Source organism: Oncorhynchus masou, chromosome 8 (assembly GCF_036934945.1).
Source record: "Oncorhynchus masou masou isolate Uvic2021 chromosome 8, UVic_Omas_1.1, whole genome shotgun sequence".
NCBI lineage: Eukaryota > Metazoa > Chordata > Actinopteri > Salmoniformes > Salmonidae > Oncorhynchus > Oncorhynchus masou.
In genome coordinates this window covers 10,022,967-10,042,966 of record NC_088219.1, presented here as the reverse complement: position 1 = coordinate 10,042,966, position 20,000 = coordinate 10,022,967, and the positions used below count along the sequence as shown (strand labels likewise).

General features: G+C 45.7%; 1 pseudogene; it reads right to left on the bottom strand.

Moving 5' to 3' along the window:
• LOC135543738 (replication protein A 70 kDa DNA-binding subunit-like) overlaps positions 1 to 20,000 on the bottom strand; it is a 139,165-nt pseudogene that overhangs the window by 79,977 nt on the left and 39,188 nt on the right.

The following is a 20,000-nucleotide window of genomic DNA, read 5'->3' as shown; positions in this document are numbered from 1 at the left end:
CTTATCCCAATAGGGGATTGCAGCCATAACAAGTTACATATACAGAGAAAGGAATCCAAGAAACTACCCCTAAACTTTTTTTCAACTCGTCAAAATATGTTTCTATAATATTTCTTTCAGAAAGACGTATGTTCAACAGGAAACCGATTTAAGAAGGTGCTTAATGTCTTCATGGCGCGAGCAAACACTAATTTCCAAGACTGTGTCCTTCTACTAAAACTGTAATTTTTTATTTGTTTTGAAGTTACAAGCCTGAAACCTTAAACATTGACTGCTGACACCCTGTGGAAGCCATAGGAATTGCATCCAGGGAACTCATTTTCAATTTGACCGTTCTCTTGCATTTCTAAGTCTCTCAACAACAACAAATTCTGGTTGTTTTTTTGTTGGATTTTCTCCTACCATATCTATTGTGTTATATTCTCCTATATTATTTTAACATTTCTACAAACTTCAAAGTGTTTTCTTTCCAATGGTACCAATTATATGCATATCCTGGCTTCGGCCTGAGCTACAGGCAGTTTACTTTGGGCACGTCATTCAGGCAGGAATTTGAGAAAAAAGGGGCCTAGCGATAAGAAGTTACAAAATGGAATATCTTATGTTTCACAGAGTCGTGACTGAACGACAACACAGATAATATACAGTTAGCTGGATTTTCCGTACATTGGGAGGACAGGACAGCTATGTCTGGTAAGACAAGTGGTGGTGTGTGTGTCTATTTGTGAATAACAGCTGGTGCACAATGTCTAATATAGGTTTTTACAATCATTAGAACTAATTTCAGAACCTTGATGTCATTTTTCAAAACTCTAGACACAAAACTTACAACCGATGATCAAAATGCAATTTTTTCATAACTCTTAACACTTTTTCCAAACGCTTGGGTACTGTCACGTTCGTCGTATGAATCGGACCAAGGCTCAGCGTGGTATACGTACATTTTTTATTATTATAAGAAAGAACACTGAACAAACTAACCAAAATAACAAAACGACATGTGACGCTATACAAAATGAGTGCTGACAAGCAATTACACATAGACAAGAACCCACAAACACCAAAGGGAAATGGCTACCTAAATATGATCCCCAATCAGAGACAACGATAAACAGCTGCCTCTGATTGGGAACCATATCAGGCCACCATAAACATACAAAAACCCTAGACAATACAAAAACCCTAGACAATACGAAAACTAGCGTACCCACCTTAGTCACACCCTGACCTAACCAAAATATAAAGAAAAAACAGAGATATCTCAGGTCAGGGCGTGACAGGTACAGTACACATGAAGCTAAGATAATTTGTTCATTTGTTTAAATCATCTGTGCAAAAACTTAAACTTAACATCAGGATTACCATTTTAAAAATGCAATTCACACATTACATCTGAGATGACCGTCTATTCATTTCAACTGCTCAAAATGATAAGTAACTGTTGCATTATTCTTAATGCATAGTTTTATGGAAACTGACAAACAATATTGCATGTTTAGATCATGAAAGTTTCATGATAACGAGATCCATTGACACCAATTACCGTGGAACATGAACCATTTGCACTACATTATCTATGGATGTAATATTTCATTATCATTCTTTATCAGACACTGTTTCTATGGTCCCATGTATCACTTTTACAGACCATGTTTTCAGATGTGATTTTACTGTACACTCTAGTACTGTACACCCTTTTGCCTCCACAATAGCCTGAATTATTTACAGTGTTGTACGTTACGAGATTTTGGTATTTTATTAGGATTCCCATTTAGCTGTTGCAAAAGCAGCAGCTACTCTTCCTGGGGTCCACACAAAACATGAACCATAATACAGAATGACATAATACAGAATGACATAATACAGAACATCATTAGACAAGAACAGCTCAAGGACATACATTTGTTTTTAAAGGCACACGTAGCCTACATATGAGTACATACACACAAACTATCTGGGTTAAATAGAGAGGCGTTGTGCCGCGAGGAGTTTGCTTTATCTGTTTTTTGAAACCAGGTTTGCTGTTTATTTGGGCAATATGAGATGGAAGGAAGTTCCATGCAATAAGGGCTCTATAATAATACTGTACGTTTTCTTGAATTTGTTCTGGATTTGGGGACTATGAAAAGACCCCTGGTGGCATGTCTGGTGTGATAAGTGTGTGTCAGAGCTGTGTGTAAATTGAATATGCAAACAATTTTGGATTTTCAACCCAAATTCAACCCATTAGCCCTCTGATTACAATTAAGAGCAAAACGTGCCACTCTGTTCTGGGCCAGCTGCAGTTTAACTAGGTCTTTCCTTGCAGCACTGGACCACACGACTGGACAATAATCGAGTAGAGCATCTCTTTATTAAGGCTATCTATTTATTTATTTATTATTAAAGCTATCTATTTATTAAGGCTCAGCCCAACTTTGCAACCATTGAATCTAAATGTTTTGACCATGACAGTTTACAATCGAAGGTAACGCCAAGCAATTTAGTCTCCTCAACTTGTTCAACAGCTACACCGTTCACTACCAGATTCAGCTGAGGCACTTAAGGTAAATTACCACCACCAACTGGACTAGAGTGTGGACCTCAGTTCATCTTTCAAACACCCACGTGGCATATGCTCCTAAAAACCAATGGGAGAGGCTGGACTTGCACCACATCAAGCGTCACAAATAAGAACCAAGTTCTATTTTAGCGTCTGGCTGCGCAGACACTCATTGACCCGCGCAAGCAGTGTGGGTACAATGACTGAATAACCTGTATGTGGACATTTATTTTGGTCAGCATGTAAGCTCGCAGTCAACGAGCTGTGGAAAGTCATAAACAAACAATATAATCATCCAGAAGTGACGCTCCTTGTGGCTGGAGACTTTATTAAGGAAAGCAAACTTAAATCCGTTTTACCTCATTTCTTCCAGCATGTCACGTGCAACCAGAGGAAAAACTCTAGAGGACATTTACTCCACACACAGAGATTCATACAAAGCTCTCCCCCGTCCTGGCAAATCTGACCATCATTTTATCCTCCTGATTCCTGCTCACAAGCAAAAACTAACTGCGTAAGATGGTGCCGGAGAAGAAGGCACGTTTCACGTATCCCCAGCCGATTGTGGTTTTGTTGTTGTTTATTTGCAATGTTGTTGTTTTTTATGTTGAACCATCTCTTATGACCGAAAACAACTTCTAGACATCAGGACTGTGATTACTCAAGAAGGACTAGCAGAATCCTCTTTTTCCTTTCATGACTCTGATGAGCCCGACGCAAAGGATTTACTGCTTCATTGGGAACAGGCCCCGATCCCCGTGATCTGCGTGAAGAGGAGGTGGAGAAAGAGGGGCCCAAGGTCGGGCTGCCTTCTGAGAATTCGTAGGCCATTGAATAAACCCCCACTTCCCTCCATTCTGCTAGCAAACGTTCAATCTTTGGAGAATAAAATCGATGAGGTATGCAGAAGATTAAACTACTAACGGGACATTAAAAACTGTAACATCTTATGCTTCACGGAGTCATGGCTGAACGATGATAATATCAACATACAGATGGCTGGTTACACAAGGTACCAGCAGGATAGAACAGATATAACAGAGGCGTCTGGTAAGACAAGAGGCGGCTGTCTACAACAGCTGGTGCACGATATCTAAGGAAGTCTCGAGCTATTGCTCACCTGAGGTCTAATGATAAGCTGTAGACCACACTACCTACTGAGAGAGTTTTCATCTGTATTCTTTGTAGATGTTTACATACCACCAAAATCAGAGGCTGGCACTAAGACAGCATTGACTGAGCTGTATTCCGCCATGAGCAAACGCTCACCAAGAGGCGGGGCTCCTAGTAGCTGGGAACCTTAATACAGGGAAACTTAAATCCATTTTACCAAATTTTTATCAGCATGTTAAATGTGCAGCCAGAGGGAAACAAACTCTGGACCACCTTTACTCCACCCATAGAGACACATACAAAGCTCTCCCTTGCCCTTCATTTGGCAAATCATAATTCTATCTTCCTGATTCCTGCTTCCCAGAAAAAATAAAGCATGAAGCACCAGTGACTAGATAAATAAAAAAGTGGTCAGATGAAGCAGATGCTAAACTACAGGACTGTTTTGCTATCACAGACTGGTATATGTTCCAGGATTCAGTCATTGGCTTCATCAATAAGTGCATCAATGACGTCATCACCACACTGACCGTACGTACATACCCTAACCAGAAACCATGGATTACAGGCAACATCCGCACTGAGCTAAAGGCTAGAGCTGCCACTTTCAAGGAGTGGGACTCTATCCCGGAAGCTTATACGAAATCACGATATGCCCTCTGACGAACCATCAAACAGGCAAAGTGTCAATACAGGATCGATTCGTACTACACCGGCTCTGACGCTTGTCGGATGCCTTCCATCACAGAAAACACAGCGGAGAGCTGCCCAGTGACATGAACCTACCAGATGAGCTAAACTAGTTTTATGCTCGCTTCGAGGCAAAAAAACACTGAAACATGCATGAGAGCACCAGCTGTTCCGGAACACTGCGTGATTTAGCTCTTCGCAGCCGATGTGAGTAAGACCTTTTAAAAGGTCAACATTCACAAGGACGCAGGGCCAGACGGAATACCAGGTTGTGTACTGTGAGCATGCACTGAACAATTGGCAAGTGTCTTCACTGACATTTTCAACCTCTCGCTGTCAAAGTAATACCAACATGTTTTAACCCTCCTGCTGTGTTCTGGTCAAATTGGACAGATTTACAAGTTTTCTTTTTGAAAAAATTAGTTAATTTAATCTGATTGTCATAATGTTCCATGAATTTGTCCACACAAAATACATTTTGATGATTTTCATTACATTTTGGGTGTTTTCTTTAACTTTATACACCTGAGGTGTTCCCGGTCAAAGATGACCGGTCATGTGAAATGAATGGGTGAGACTAAAATGAGTGTTTTCCAGAGTTCAGGCCCATTCATCAGATGGAAACAATTCCTCTCCCAGACCCCCATATGCATGTGTGTTTGAGCACACACACAAACACAAACACACAAACCTCACTCCCCTTCTTGGCTTCTATGGGAACCTTTCCCCAATAGAATCTTTCCCCCTCGGGAACCACAAGTTTGGTCACAAACAATCACAAACATTGTTTCAATAATATATAGAACTTCTCACAGCTCTGGTATATAAAGATTTTTTGAGGCCTTGCTCACAATTCATTCTGTGGCAGCACAATGACCAAACAATATACTATACGTGAGGCTCTTGATCATATCTTTGTTCATGACACTACCTACATGTACAAATTACCTCGACTAACCTGTACCACCGCACATTGACTCGGTACCGATACCCCTGTATATAGCCTTGTTAATGTTATTTTATTGTGTAACTTCAAAAAAATGTATCCCAATTTCATGGTATCCAATTGTTAGTAGTTGCTGTCTTGTCTCATCGCTACAACTCCCGTACAGACTTGGGAGAGACGACGGTCGAGAGTCACGCGTCCTCCGAAATACAACACAACCAAGCCACATTGCTTCTTAACACAGCGCGCATCCAACCCGGAAGCCAGCCGCACCAATGTGTCGGAGGAAACACCGTACACTTAGCGACCTGATCAACGGGCACTGCGCCCGGCCTGCCACAGGAGTCGCTAGTGCGTGATTCCCTAACCCGGACGACGCTAGGCCAATTGTGCGTCGCCCCATGGACCTCCCGGTCACAGCCGGCTGCAACAGAGCAGAGTTTATTTTGCAAATAAGTCTATTTCTTGAACTGCATTGTCGGTAATATTGTTATATTCGACGCATGTGACAAATACAATGTTATTTAATCTGTGTGTTCATCTATGCACATTTACATTTGAGTCATTTAGCAGACACTCCTATCCACAGCGACTTTCAGTAGTGAGTGCATACATTTTTTCATAATTCCCGTGGGGATCGAACCTTGCAAACGCTCTACCAACTGAACTACATGGGACCTGTTTGTCTAGTCACCCATGTGTCAGTTATTCTGTCTATCCATCCATCCATCCATCCATCCATCCATCCATCCATATCGTTATCCATCTACCCACTTGTCAGTGTTATTGTAGCCCAGTAACGCTGTATCTAATCAGTGACTCAAATATTCATTAAGTTTACATTCATTAAGAGTTATCTGTTACATTATGCAACAACTCAGCCTCGCCGCTAGGCCCAAACAATCCCATAATGCACTGCATCGCCACGGGAACCCCGGCTGATGTACAACACTATTTGCGAAACACAGTTAGGCCGAAATGAATTCTCTCTCTCTTACTCTCGCTCTCTCTCCCTCTCCATGAGAGAGAATGAGCGAAGACTTGTAATATACAAGATGATGGGTTTACATTCATGTAGAAAAGAAAATCAAAAATTAATCAAGGAGCATTTTCTAAATTCAAACTGACCCTCTGCAACTGGACACGGGCATTTTATGAGACTCCTGTTTTCCACGAATCAAGGACAAAGACAGCATCACCAAGCTAAGGTTGGTCAAAAATTCTCTGTGCTACACAAAACAGTACCTATCCACAACCAATATTGAGTTGCACCCTCCTTTGCCCTCAGAACAGCCTCAATTCGTCAGCGGGATGGAGTCTACAAGGTGTCCAAAGCGTTCCACAGGGATGCTGGCCCATTTTGACTCCAATGCTTCCCACAGTTGTGTCAAGTTGATCTGGTTAGTCTATGTCATGGAATGAGCAGGTGCTCTTAATGTTTTGTAAACTCAGTGTATGTTTAAATTGCTAAGTGAAATAAACAAGTGAAATAAAAAATCTCTCTCTTCATTCTGACTGAGGACCAGTATTATGAGGCTCAATAGTGGCACAGCATCTCAGTGCTTCAGGCATCACTACAGACCCTGGTTCTATCATGGGCTGTATCACAACCGGCTGTGATTGGGAGTCCCAGAGGGCGGTGCACAATTGGCCCAGCGTCGTCCGGGTTTGGTCGGTGTATGCTGTCCTTGTAAATAAGAATTTGTTCTTTAACTGACTTGCCAAGATCAATAAAGTTTTTTAATTTTTATTTTATTTAAAGTCAATCTCTCTCTTCTGCACGTGACAGATGGGACTATAATACAGGAGTTTCAGTGTGTCTATTTTATGTTTTCTAAGAATATGTGTGAGTGTGCAAGCATGTATCTTCATGAATATGTGTGCATCTCTATGAGCGTACGTGTCGTCACTCAGCATCTCCTCAGCCTATGGGCCTCAGGTATGTCAGGGTTGACCAAGACAGCGGAGCTGAAGATCGCAGAGACAGACTGGCCTCCAAAGTCTGACAGGCGAGCTCTTTCAACATCTACTATAGGCTGGAGTGAACCATCAAACATCTCTGCCTGGAGAGAGAGGAGAGAGAGAGAGAGGAGAGAGAGGCTGAAGAACAACGCAATAGCACACACACACCCATGTATACACACACACCTTCCAGATATTTTTACATTCTGGGTGCAATCTGAGACTCCTTTGAATTCCTGAAAGTTGAGTGGTTCAATTGATCAAATCTGATTTTACATCTCAGAAAACCGAATAAACACCCCATAACAAACAAACAAACAGACAGACAGACAGAGACAGACAGACAGACAGACAGACAGACAGACAGACAGACAGACAGACAGACAGACAGACAGACAGACAGACAGACAGACAGACAGACAGACAGACAGAGATGAATTACCTCATACTCTGCATCATTTTGTGTTTAACGGCAGATCCATCCCAGGAGACAGAGACAGTGTGACTGTCACATATTGCCACTTGAGTGTATGTGCATATGTATACTGTGTGTGTTAGTGTGTGTATGTGTGTGTGTGTGTGTTAGTGTTTGTGTGTCTGGTGTCTGTGTATACACTCCTTGGGTGTGTGTATACTGTATGTCTGTTACCGTGTGTGTGTGTACTCCTTGTGTGCGTGTGTACTCCTTGTGTGTGTGTGTGTGTGTGCCAGTGTGTGTCTGTGTGTGTACTCCTTGTGCGTGTGTTAGTGTTTGTGTGTCTGTGTGTGTACTCCTTGGGTGTGTGTATATGTGTGTTACTGTGTGTGTGTGTGTGTATGCCTGTGTGTGTCTGTGTGTGTACTCCTTGTGTGTGTGTGTGTGCTATTGTGTGTCTGTGTGTGTAATCCTTGTGTGTGCTTGTGTGTGTATGTGTTAGCATGTGCGTTAGTGTGTGTGTTTGTACTCATTGTGTGTTTGGGTGTTAGGGTTTGTACTCCTTGTGTGTGCTTGTGTGTGTATGTGTTAGCATGTGCGTTAGTGTGTGTGTTTGTACTCATTGTGTGTGTGGGTGTTAGGGTTTGTGTTTGTACTCCTTGTGTGTGCTTGTGTGTGTATGTGTAAGCATGTGCGTTAGTGTGTGTGTTTGTACTCATTGCGTGTGTGGGTGTTAGGGTTTGTGTTTGTACTCCTTGTGTGTGTATGGTCTTACTCACCCTACAGTGTGACTGCAACCGCCTTGCCACTGGTATCCACCAGGTGAATGTCTCTTTTATACTCCTGTCTACCTGTCTTAGCGGTGAAGCTACTCAGATCATCCACACTCCTACACACTCCTATCACATCTAGGGGGGAGAGAGAGAAAGGGAAAGAGGGGAGAGAGGGGGGGGAGACAGACAGAGAGACAGAGACAGACAGAGAGAGAGAAACAGACAGAGAGAGAAACAGAGAGAGAAACAGAGAGAGAGAGGGTGGAGAGAGAGAGAGGCAGAGAGAGGGAGAGAGACAGACATAGACAGAGAGAGACAGAGACAGAGATATTAGTCAGACCTTTCTACTGGTCTTGGTGGTACTGTAATTTCCTAATTACAAAGATATTCTCCTTCCACCCTATCTCTCTCTTCCCCTCGCCTTAGCATTCTTTCTCCATATCTCTCTCTCCCTTACTTCTTCCTCTCGCTCCTCCCTCCTCTCCCCCCTTTCTCGCGCTCTAATATGTGTGTGTATGTGTGTGTGTAATTCCATTATGGTTGATATGATGTCATCCACCTTTGAACTCCATTATCGCCACGGGAACAGGCTGACAGCTCTCATTACACACTGTTAATCCACAATTAACTACCAAGGAGAGAGAGGAGAGGGGAGGAAGAGGGGAGGCAGAGAGAGAAGGGAGAGAGGATGGGAGAGGGGGAGGGAGAACAATGGGGAGAGAGAGCAGGGGAAGAGTTGGGGAGGAGAATGAGGGGGGAAGGAGAGAGGCGAGAATGAGGGGGAAAGAGGGAGAGAGGGGAGAGAGAAGGAGGAGGGGAGAAAGAGGAAGGAAGCAGAGACAGAGAGGGGGGAAGGAGAGGGGAAGTGGGACAGGGAGAGGGAGAGAGGGTGAAAGGGAGAGAGAGAGGAGAGATAGAGAGACAGAGGGTGAGAGAGAGGGGAGGGGGGAAGGAGGGAAAAGCGAGTGGAAGAAGAGAGAGAGAGAGAGAGAAAGAGAGAGAGAGAGAGAGAGAGCGAGAGAGAGAGAGAGAGAGAGAGAGAGAGAGGAGAGAGAGAGAGGGGGAGAGGAGGGACAAATAGAGAGGGGGAGAGAGGGGAGAGAAGGGAGGAGACAGAGAGGGACATAGAAGGGTAGAGGAGATGAGAGAGAGATAGGAGGAAAGACAGAGAGAGAGAGAGATGGGGAGAGGGAGAGAGAGAGAGAGAGAGAGAGAGAGAGGAGAGAGAGTGAGAGAGAGAGAGAGAGAGAGAGAGAGAGAGAGAGAGAGAGAGAGGAGAAAGAGGGAGAGAGAGGGAGAGGGAGACAGAGAGGAAGAGAGAGAGAGAGAGAGAGAGAGAGAGAGAGAAGGGGAAGGAGAGAGAGAGAGGAGAAAGAGGGATAGAGAGAGAGCGAGAGGGAGAGAGAGAGCGAGAGGGAGAGAGAGAGCGAGACAGAGAGAGAGAGGGAGAGAGAGAGAAAGAGAGAGAGAGAGAGAGAGAGAGAGAGAGAGAGGGAGAGAGAGAGACAGGGAGAGAGGGAGGGAGAGAACAGCTTCAGCTTATGAAACATGGGACCAACACTTTACATGTTGCATTTATATTTTTGTTCAGTCCCTTAACCGCCAACCTACCAACCCCATCCCAACACAACCCAACAACCTACCAACCTACCAACCCCATCCCAAACCAACCAAACCCAGTTGACCCAACACAACCCAACACAACCTACCAAACCCATCCCAACACAACCCAACCTACCAAACCCATCCCAACACAACCCAACACAACCCAACCTACCAAACCCATCCCAACAAACACAACCCAACCTACCAAACCCATCCCAACAAACACAACCCAACCTACCAAACCCATCCCAACACAACCCAACACAACCCAACCTACCAAACCCATCCCAACACAACCCAACACAACCCAACCTACCAAACCCATCCCAACAAACACAACCCAACCTACCAAACCCATCCCAACACAACCCAACACAACCCAACACAACCTACCAAACCCATCCCAACACAACCCAACACAACCCAACCTTACCAAACCCATCCCAACACAACCCAACCTACCAAACCCATCCCAACACAACACAACCCAACCTACCAAACCCATCCCATCCCAACACAACCCAACACAACCCAACCTACCAAACCTATCTCAACACAACCCTTCACAACCCAACCGACCAAACCCATCCCAACACAACACAACCCAACCTACCAAACCCATCCCAACACAACACAACACAACCCAACCTACCAAACCCATCCCAACACAACACAACACAACACAACCCAACAACCAACCAACCTACCAACCCCATCCCAACACAACCAACCTACCAACCCCATCCCAACACAACCCAACAACCTACCAACCCCATCCCAACCCAACACAACCCAACCTACAAAACCTATCCTATCCCAACCCAACACAACACAACCCAAGTGTGTTGAAGCTCCAATTAAACCTCCAGAAAAAGTAGTGACTCCATACACAAATAACACACACACAACATACACACTACACACACACACAGGTACAAACAAAGAAATACAAACACACATAACACATACACATAACACACACACACACACACACACACACACACACACACACACACACACACACACACACACACTCGGGTACAAACAAAGAAATACAAACACACACATAACATACACACACACTATACACACAGCCTGTACACACTATAAACACATACTACAGTATACACACACACAGGTACGAAGAAATACAAACACACATAACACACACACACAACATACACACTATACACACACACATCCTGTACACACTATAAACACACAATGCAGTATACACACACAGGTACAAAGAAATACAAACACACATAACACACACACACATAACATACACATTATACACACATCTTGTACACACTATAAACACACAATACAGTATACACACTATACGCACACATTATACACAATACACACACAACATACGCACTATACAGACACACACCACGTACACCTGGACTGTGAGTAGTAGTAGAGTGGTGGCCTGAGGACACACACTTAATGTGTTGTGAAATCGGTTGTAAAATGTATTTTAATGTTTAACTGTAATATTACTGTCTTAATCTTTGCTGGACCCCAGGAAGAGTAGCTGCTGCTTCGGCAGGAACTAATGGAGATCCATAATAAATACAAATACAAACATACCCCAAACCAACCCAACCCATAACTAACTGAACCCACCCAAACCAACACAACCCAGCCAACCAACCCAACCAACCCATCCCAACACAACCCAACACAACCAACCCAACACAACCCATCCCAACACAACCTACCAAACCAAACCAAACCCATCCCACCAAACCCATCCCATCCCAACACAACCTACCAAACCCATTCCGACCCAACCCACCAAACCAAACCCATCATACCAAACCCATCCCATCCCATCCCAACCTACCAAACCCATCCCATCCCAACCTACCAAGCCCATCCCAACCCAACCTACCAAACCCATCCCAACCTACCAAACCCATCCCATCCCAACCCAACCTACCAAACCCATCCCAACCTACCAAACCCATCCCATCTCAACCTACCAAACCAAACCCATCCCAACCCAACCTACCAAATCTATCCCAACCCAATCTACCAAACCCATCCCAACCCAACCTACCAAACCCGTCCCAACCCAACCTACCAAACCCGTCCCAACCCAACCTACCAAACCCATCCCATCCCAACCCAAACCACCAAATCCATCCCATCCCAACCCAACATACCAAACCCATCCCATCCCAACCCAACCTACCAAACCCATCCCAACTTACCAAACCCGTCCCAACCCAATCTACCAAACCCATCCCAACCCAACCTAACAAACCCATCCCATCCCAACCCAACCTACCAAACCCATCCCAAACAACCAATCCCATCCCTACCCAACCTACCAAACCCATCCCAACCCAACCTACCAAACCCATCCCATCCCAACCTACCAAACCCGTCCCAACCCAACCCAACCTACCAAACCCATCCCAACCTACCAATCCCATCCTAACCCAACCTACCAAACCCGTCCCAACCCAACCTACCAAACCCATCCCAACCGAATCTACCAAACCCATCCCAACCTACCAATCCCATCCTAACCCAACCTACCAATCCCATCCTAACCCAACCTACCAAACCTGTCCCAACCCAACCTACCAAACCCATCCCAACCTACCAAACCTATCCCACCAAACCAAACCCGTCCCAACCCAACCCAACCCAACCTACCAAACCCATCCCATCCCATCCCAACCCAACCTACCAAACCCGTCCCAACCCAACCTACCAAACCCGTCCTAACCCAAACTACCAAACCCATCCCAACCCAACCTACCAAACCCATCCCATTCCAACCCAACCTACCAAACCCATCCCAACCTACCAAACCCATCCCATCCCAACCCAACCTACCAAACCCATCCCATCCCATCCCAACCCAACCTACCAAACCCATCAAACCTACCAAACCCATCCCAACCCAACCTTCCAAATAAACCTCCAGAAAAAGTAGTGACTTCATAATATCAGTAACATCATAATATCATTCCTCATCCTCTCTGTTCGGTCCAAATGAAGAAAGTCATGTCTTCACATTATCTGACCTCATGTAGAAGAGGAGTGAGTGACAGCCAATTAAAACAATAATACTGGCAAATGTCAGCCCAATCTGCATCGAGCCCTTCTAATTTACCTGGCAAGGCTGGGAGATAAGACAGGGAAGGGATGTGAGGGAGGAATGGAGGGAAACAGGGAGAGGAGATGGAGGGGTTAGGGCAGAGACCGTTTAAAACTGTACAGCTTCATGATATGTTTGTAATAAACGGTGGATTAAATGTTCTCATCTCTTTATCTCTTCTCCATTTTTGTAACTGTCCATCTAAATGACTTTCCCACTGACAGTCTGACGCTGTGCATCTATTTATCACCCCTTCCCACCTTTCTGCCTCTCTTCCTCTCCTCCCCTTTTCTTCTCTCTCTCTCATATCACACCCCCTTCCTTTCACAACCAAATATAACTCCATTTTTCACAATCTCCAACCCCCCCATCATCACCGATGATGTCGTCCTTCTCCATGTGCTCCAGCTGAGCGATGAGTATGAAGTCGCACTCCACCATGGGAAGGTCCTGGTCGTCCTCGCACGGCACGATGGATGTCTCACTTAGAAGGGTCATCTCATAGTTGTTCTTCAGGGTATTATACTTCTTATTGGCTTCCTTTAATTTGCCCCGTGTAGTACAGATGTAGTACACCTAGAGAGAGATAGAGAGACAGAGAGAGAGACAGAGAGAGAGACAGAGAGAGAGACAGAGAGAGAGACAGAGAGAGAGACAGAGAGAGAGACAGAGAGAGAGAGAGAGAGACGAGAGAGAGACGAGAGAGAGAGAGACAGAGACAGAGACAAAAGAGAGAGAGACAGAGACAAAAGAGAGAGAGACAGAGACAAAAGAGAGAGAGACAGAGACAAAAGAGAGAGAGAGAGAGACAAAAGAGAGAGAGACAGAGACAAAAGAGAGAGAGACAGAGACAGAGACAAAAGAGAGAGAGACAGAGACAAAAGAGAGAGAGACGAGAGAGAGAGACAGAGACAAACGAGAGAGAGACAGAGACAAACGAGAGAGAGACAGAGACAAAAGAGAGAGAGAGAGACACAAAAGAGAGAGAGACAGAGACAAAAGAGAGAGAGACAGAGAGGTTAGATTGCTTTAGGGTGCTCTGAGAGAAAGGGAGTGAGAGGATTTGGGGGGAGATAGTGAAATGAATTGAGGGGGAGGGAGGGAGTGAGACGAATTGAATTCAGAAACAAGCATACAACACATCACCTGCCAGCAAGTTAACTCTTATAAAATAGGGTTTGGAGAAATTTGCAGTCTTATTGTTCAGACGAAGCCATGAATACAACTCCGATAACTTTACAGGGATAGGCTCGTCATTATTTTGGTCATGTTTCAAGGTAACACTGTTAGTAACACTGTCATATTACGTACCACCTCTCCAAGTAGTGGAACTCTTTCAGGTTGCTATCATATCAATCCCATCAGGACCACTACCTCTCTAATACTCCAGGAAAGAGAGGTGATGCAGAGTGACTGACTCCCTCCCTCCCTCCCTCCCTCCCTCCCTCCCTCCCTCCCTCCCTCCCTCCCTCCCTCCCTCCCTCCCTCCCTCCCTCCCTCCCTCCCTCCCTCCCTCCCTCCCTCCCTCCCTCCCTCCCTCCCTCCCTGCCTGCCTCCCTGCCTCCCTGCCTCCCTGCCTCCCTGCCTCCGTCCCTCCCTCCCTCCCTCCCTCCCTCATATAAAACTGCAGTATACTACAGCAAATACTACAGTAAATACTGTCCCCAAAAACACTACAGTGACTCCTACAGTAAAGTCCTACAGTTATAGTTTACAGTGCTTTCTGATAGTATTCAGGCCCTTGACTTTTTCCACATTTTGTTACGATACAGTCTTATTCCAAAATGGATTCATTGAACAAAACAATCTACACACAATACCCCATAATGACAAAGCAAAGGATTGCCTGTAGAGCTCCGAGACAGGATAGTGTCGAGGCACAAATCTGGGGAGGTGTACCAAAAAATGTCTGCAGCATTGAAGGTCCACAAGAACACATTGGCCTCCATCATTCTTAAATGGAAGAAGTTTGGAACCACCAAAACTCTTCCTAGAGCCGCCCAGCCAAACTGAGCAATCAGGGGAGAAGGACCCTGGTCAGGGAGGTGACCAAGAACCTGATGGTCACTCTGGCAGAGCTCTATAGTTCCTCTGTGGGAAGGGGAGAACCTTCCAGAACTACAACCATCTCTGCAGCACTCCACCAATCAGGCCTTCATGGTAGACTGGCCAGATGGAAGCCACTCCTCAGTATTAGGCACATGACAGCCAGGTTGGAGTTTGCCAAAAGCCACCTACAGGACTCTCAGACCATGAGAAACAAGATTCTCTGGTCTGATGAAACCAAAACGGAGCTCTTTGGCCTGAATGCCAAGTGTCACTTCTGGAGGAAACCTTATACCATCCCTACAGTGAAGCATGGTGGTGGCAGCATCATGCTGTGGGGATGTTTTTCAGCAACAGGGACTGGGAGACTAGTCAGGAATGAGCAAAGATGAACAGAGCAAAGTACAGAGAGATCCTTGATGAAAACCTGCCCAGACTGCTCAGGACCTCAGACTGGAGCAAAGTTTCACCTTCCAACAGGAAAACAGTCCCAGGGCACACAGCCAAGACAATGCAGGAGTTCCTTTGGAATAAGTCTGAATGTCCTTGAGTGGCCCAGCCAGAGCCTGGACTTGAACCCAAACAAACATCTCTGGAGAGACCTGAAAATAGCTGTGCAGCATCGCTCCCCATCCAACCTTACAGAGCTTGAGAGAATCTTCAGAGAAGAATGGGAGAAACTCCACAAATACAGGTGTGCCGAGCTTGTAGCATCATACCCAAGAAGATTCAAGGCAGTAATCGCTGCCAAAGTTGCTTCAACAAAGTACTGAGCAAAGGGTCTGAACAATGGGATGTGATGAACACACATCACATCACTGACAATACCAGACCAAACCAGATTGACATTTTCATCCAATGAGCTACCACACACATCCCTGTCAATACCAGACCAAACCAGATTGACATTCTCATCCAATGAGCTACCACACACATCCCTGTCAATACCAGACCAGACCAAACCAGATTGACATTCTCATCCAATGAGCTACCACACACATCCCTGACAATACCAGACCAAACCAGATTGACATTCTCATCCAATGAGCTACCACACACATCCCTGTCAATACCAGACCAGACCAAACCAGATTGACATTCTCATCCAATGAGCTACCATACACATCACTGACAATACCAGACCAAACCAGATTGACATTTTCATCCAATGAGCTACCACACACATCCCTGTCAATACCAGACCAAACCAGATTGACATTCTCATCCAATGAGCTACCACACACATCCCTTACAATACCAGACCAGACCAAACCAGATTGACATTCTCATCCAATGAGCTACCACACACATCCCTGACAATACCAGACCAAACCAGATTGACATTGTCATCCAATGAGCTACCATACACATCTCTGTCAATACCAGACCAGACCAAACAAGATTGACATTCTCATCCAATGAGCTACCACACACATCCCTGACAATACCAGACCAAACCAGATTGACATTGTCATCCAATGAGCTACCATACACATCTCTGTCAATACCAGACCAGACCAAACAAGATTGACATTCTCATCTAACGAGCTACCGCACACATCCCTGTCAATGCCAGACCAGATAGAGACATTCCTTAATTTTATTTATAAATGTATCGATTTATTTATATTTTATAGGGCAATAGGGCACAAATGGAAACTCTAATTGAGTTATTATTGAATTATGTACAGAGACTGAAGAGAAAGCTGTACAAGCACATGTGTTTTACAAACACAGCCAAGTACAATCTAATACATATCAGGGTTAGGTCAAATATACTTCAATTCCAGTGAATTCTGGAAGAATACTACAAGTCCAATTCACTTCAATGCTTTTCAATGAGGAAGATTTAGAATTGAAATTTGGTTTACTTTCTGAATTTAAATGGAATTGACCCCAACTGTGGTACATCAGCTGTATGTACTGTTCCAGTGGGGGTCACAGGTCACCTCACTGTGAAAGGTAAAACAATGATCACAGGTCCCCTCACTGTGAAAGGTAAAACAATAATCACAGGTCACCTCACTGTGAAAGGTAAAACAATGATCACAGGTCACCTCACTGTGAAAGGTAAAACAATGATCACAGGTCACCTCTATGTGAAAGGAAAAACAATGATCACAGGTCACCTCTATGTGAATGGTAAAACAATGATCACAGGTCACCTCACTGTGAAAGGTAAAACAATAATCACAGGTCACCTCAGAGTGTGAGTATCTCTTCTCTGTAGCTTGATGCGGTCAGAACAGAGGTATAGTAAGCGTCAATACAGACAGGCTCACCTTGCCCGTCTCCAGCAAAGAGAAGAACTTGTCCACTTCCTTGTCGAAGGCTGTTACTCCGATCTCTCCCTGTCAATCACAGAGACACTGTCAGCACAACACAGCGTCAATCAACAGTTTACAGAGACATTGAATGTGACAGACAGACACAGACACACACACACACACACACACACACACACACACACACACACACACACACAGGAGAGTCATACTCATGCTCTCGTCCACGCTCTCGAAGGAGAATAATTTTTCCTCTCGTCTTAAGTTGCTCCAAGGAAGGATGTTGTTCTTTTTGGTGACCCGGGCCCTGATGGTCCATCTGGGCAGGGAGAGAGAGAGTTAGAGAGAGAGAATCTACTCTTATTGGTGACCTCAGTAAAAGGCACATGACAGCCCGCTTGGATTTTGCCAAAAGGCACCTAAAAACTCTCAGACCATGAGAAACAAGATTCTCTGGTCTGATGAAACCAAGAATGAACTATTTGGCCTGAATGCCAAGCATGAAGTATGGATGAAACCTGAAACCATCCCCACGGTGAAGCATGGTGGTGGCAGCATCATGTCCGGAGGAAACCTGGCACCATCCCCACGGTGAAGCATGGTGGTGGCAGCATCATGTCCGGATGAAACCTGGCACCATCCCCACGGTGAAGCATGGTGGTGGCAGCATCATGCATTGGGGATGTTTTTCAGCGGCAGGGACTGGGAGACTAGTAAGGATCAAGGCTAAGATGAACAGAGCAAAGTACAGAGAGATCCTTGATGAAAACCTGCTCCAGAGTGATCAGGACCTTAGACTGGGGCGAAGGTTCACCTTCCAACAGGACAGCAACCCTAAGCACACAGACAAGGCAACACAAGAGTGGCTTCGGTACAAGTCTCTAAATGTCCTTGAGTGGCCCAGCCAGAGCCTGATCGACCATCTCTGGGGAGAACCTGATCGACCATCTCTGGGGAGACCTGATCGACCATCTCTGGGGAGAACCTGATCGACCATCTCTGGGGAGACCTGATTGACCATCTCTGGGGAGAACCTGATCGAACATCTCTGGGGAGAACCTGATCGACCATCTCTGGGGAGACCTGATTGACCATCTCTGGGGAGACCTGATCGACCATCTCTGGGGAGAACCTGATCGACCATCTCTGGGGAGAACCTGATCGAACATCTCTGGGGAGAACCTGATCGAACATCTCTGGGGAGAACCTGATCGAACATCTCTGGGGAGAACCTGATCGAACATCTCTGGGTAGAACCTGATCGAACATCTCTGGGTAGAACCTGATCGAACATCTCTGGGGACAACCTGATCGAACATCTCTGGGGAGAACCTGATCGACCATCTCTGGGGAGAACCTGATCAACCATCTCTGGGTAGAACCTGATCGACCATCTCTGGGGAGAACCTGATCGAACATCTCTGGGTAGAACCTGATCGAACATCTCTGGGTAGAACCTGATCGAACATCTCTGGGGAGAACCTGATCGAACATCTCTGGGGAGAACCTGATCGAACATCTCTGGGGAGAACCTGATCGACCATCTCTGGGGAGAACCTGATCGACCATCTCTGGGGAGAACCTGATCGACCATCTCTGGGGAGACCTAATCGACCATCTCTGGGAAGAACCTGATCGACCATCTCTGGGGAGAACCTGATGGACCATCTCTGGGGAGAACCTGATCGACCATCTCTGGGGAGAACCTGATCGAACATCTCTGGGGAGAACCTGATCGAACATCTCTGGGGAGAACCTGATCGACCATCTCTGGGGAGAACCTGATCGAACATCTCTGGGGAGAACCTGATCGAACATCTCTGGGGAGAACCTGATCGAACATCTCTGGGGGGAACCTGATCGAACATCTCTGGGTAGAACCTGATCGAACATCTCTGGGGAGAACCTGATCGAACATCTCTGGGGAGAACCTGATCGACCATCTCTGGGGAGAACCTGATCGAACATCTCTGGGGAGAACCTGATCGACCATCTCTGGGGAGAACCTGATCGAACATCTCTGGGGAGAACCTGATGGACCATCTCTGGGGAGAACCTGATCGAACATCTCTGGGGAGAACCTGATCGACCATCTCTGGGGAGAACCTGATCGAACATCTCTGGGGAGAACCTGATCGACCATCTCTGGGGAGAACCTGATCGACCATCTCTGGGGAGAACCTGATCGAACATCTCTGGGGAGAACCTGATGGACCATCTCTGGGGAGAACCTGATCGAACATCTCTGGGGAGAACCTGATCGACCATCTCTGGGGAGAACCTGATCGAACATCTCTGGGGAGAACCTGATCGACCATCTCTGGGGAGAACCTGATCGACCATCTCTGGGGAGAACCTGATCGAACATCTCTGGGGAGAACCTGATCGAACATCTCTGGGGAGAACCTGATGGACCATCTCTGGGGAGAACCTGATGGACCATCTCTGGGGAGAACCTGATCGACCATCTCTGGGGAGAACCTGATTGACCATCTCTGG